The sequence below is a fragment of the Glycine max genome, chromosome 5 (assembly GCF_000004515.6).
Source record: "Glycine max cultivar Williams 82 chromosome 5, Glycine_max_v4.0, whole genome shotgun sequence".
NCBI classification, from domain to species: domain Eukaryota; kingdom Viridiplantae; phylum Streptophyta; class Magnoliopsida; order Fabales; family Fabaceae; genus Glycine; species Glycine max.
The window spans coordinates 30,924,199-30,926,927 of NC_038241.2; positions in this window are offsets into that span (position 1 = coordinate 30,924,199).

The window sequence follows — 2,729 nt, forward strand, 5'->3', positions numbered from 1 at the left end:
TAAGATTAACACAAACTTTCTTCTGGTAAAAAACCTTAAGAATGAAGTAATCTTAGGAACGCCCTTCATTAGAGCCCTGTTTCCCATCCAAATATCTAATGAAGGAATAACCACAAATTATTTAGGAAGAAAAATTATATTTAATTTTTCTACTAAACCAATTTCCAGAAATATAAATCTTATAGAAAATAAGATTAATCAAATTAACTTCTTAAAAGAAGAAGTATCTTTTAATAATATTCAAATACAACTGGAAAAACCCCAGGTAAAAGAAAAAATTCAATCTTTATTAAATCATATTGAATCGACCGTCTGTTCTGAATTGCCACATGCATTTTGGGACAGAAAGAAACATATTGTTGATCTCCCTTATGAGAAAGACTTTAGAGAAAAACAAATTCCCACAAAAGCCAGACCAATCCAAATGAATGAAGAACTTCTTCAATACTGTCAAAAAGAAATCAAGGATTTGCTTGACAAAGGCCTAATCCGGAAAAGCAAAAGCCCATGGTCTTGTGCGGCTTTTTATGTCAACAAACAATCTAAGATTGAGCGTGGAACACCCCGTTTAGTCATAAATTACAAACGTCTAAATCAAGCATTACAATGGATTAGATATCCTGTTCCAAACAAAAAAGATTTGCTTAACAGATTAAATTCTGCAAAGATATTTTCAAAATTTGATATGAAATCTGGATTTTGGCAAATCCAAATCCAAGAGTCAGATAGGTACAAAACAACTTTTACTGTACCTTTCGGGCAATATGAATGGAATGTGATGCCATTCGGATTGAAGAATGCCCCTTCAGAATTTCAAAAAATTATGAATGATATTTTTAATCCTTATTCAAAATTTGTCATTGTCTACATAGATGATGTTTTAATCTTTTCCTAAAATATTGACCAACATTTCAAACATCTCCAAACCTTCATCCATATCATCAAACAAAATGGTTTGGCAGTCTCCAAATCAAAAATCAATCTTTTCCAAACTCGAATTCGATTCCTTGGTCACAATATTTATCAAGGCACAATCATTCCAATAGAAAGGTCAATAGAGTTTACTAGCAAATTTCCCAACCAAATCTTAGACAAAACCCAGTTACAAAGATTTCTAGGTTGTCTAAATTACGTAGGAGAATTTGTCCCCTACTTAAACAATGTTGTCAAGCCATTGCATGATAGACTAAAGAAAAATCTGCCTCCTTGATCTGACCTCCATACCCAAACAGTTAAAGAAATCAAAAACAAAGTCCAATCCATAAAATGTCTGTATCTTCCCATTCCACAGGCATTCAAAATTGTCGAAACTGATGCATCAGACATCGGTTACGGTGGCATCCTCAAACAACAAGTAAATGGTCAAGAACATGTCATCGCATATACTTCAAAACATTGGAATCCTGCACAATTAAAATATTCAACTGTTAAAAAAGAAGTTTTAGCAATTGTTTTGTGCATTTCCAAATTTCAATCTGATCTATTAAATCAAAAAATTTTAGTAAGGGTTGACTGCAAATCAGCCAAAGACATTTTACAGAAGGATGTAAAAAACCTTGCCTCAAAACAGATTTTTGCAAGATGGCAAGCTATTTTAAGCATCTTTGATTTTAATATAGAATATATCAAGGGCTCTTCCAACTCTCTACCTGACTACCTCACCCGTGAATTTTTACAGAAAATTCCCGATGCCTCCTAAGGTGTCTAGTTCCTCCGGCAGAGGAGGGAGATCCAGTACAAAAGGAAAAAAGGTTCTATTGGCTCTACCAGAGCCAATAACCAAAAAGGCAACTACATCATCTTCTGGGTCACCTACCCAGACTGGGTCATCAACCCAGAAAGGAAAGCTTGAAGGGTCATTGACCCAGATAACTACCGTCAAACCTGAGTCATCAACTCAGGAATCCCCAAAACCAACAACAACCAAACAGACCGTGGCTGACTATGCCTGGTCAATACAAACTCTCTTGGCCTTAGAAGATATAGGCCTCACCAAAATACCAAAATTGGCCAAAAAGACCTGGGCAGAAATGGCCTCAGAATCAGACGATGATTCTGAAACAGATCTGCAAAAACAAATCCAAAAGGCCAAACAGACCAAAACTGTCTGTAACCAAAAACCAAGTCAATCGTTGACTCAACAAGAATCAACACCACAACCCAGCAACAGTTATATTTCAAAAAACAAATTTTTCAATGTTTTACAAATGGAACCAGAATACTGGGACAAGAATCCTTTCAAAGCAACCGCCAAAGTATTCCCCCCGGGATTCCATTACAGGCCAACAACCACAAACAAAACCCGCAAATTCTACGAATTCATTCTAATAGATACAAACTCAGTATCTATTAAACACTTGAAAGACCCCAGAGATCCAAATCTAAATACCCATTCCACAATCCAAATCTTAAAGGTTATGCAGCCACGATATTATGGCTCAAACTTAAACCAACCCAAAAAATTTTCTGCACCATTTGACCCTGCAGAATATAATTATTGGGATTACATTGACGCCTGGACCAATGTGTTCTGGCATCAAAATAATAAATTCAAGCATTCATGGCTAATTTACTTCAAAAATAACACTGTGTATAATTTTCCAAATTGGTTCCTCCAATGGTGGAACTACTTCGGACCAATTCCACAGATATTCCCAGAAGAAGTCCAACAGGGATTCCAACAATTCAACAAGCTCTATAATAGCAAGGAATCACGTATTCCGGCAGAT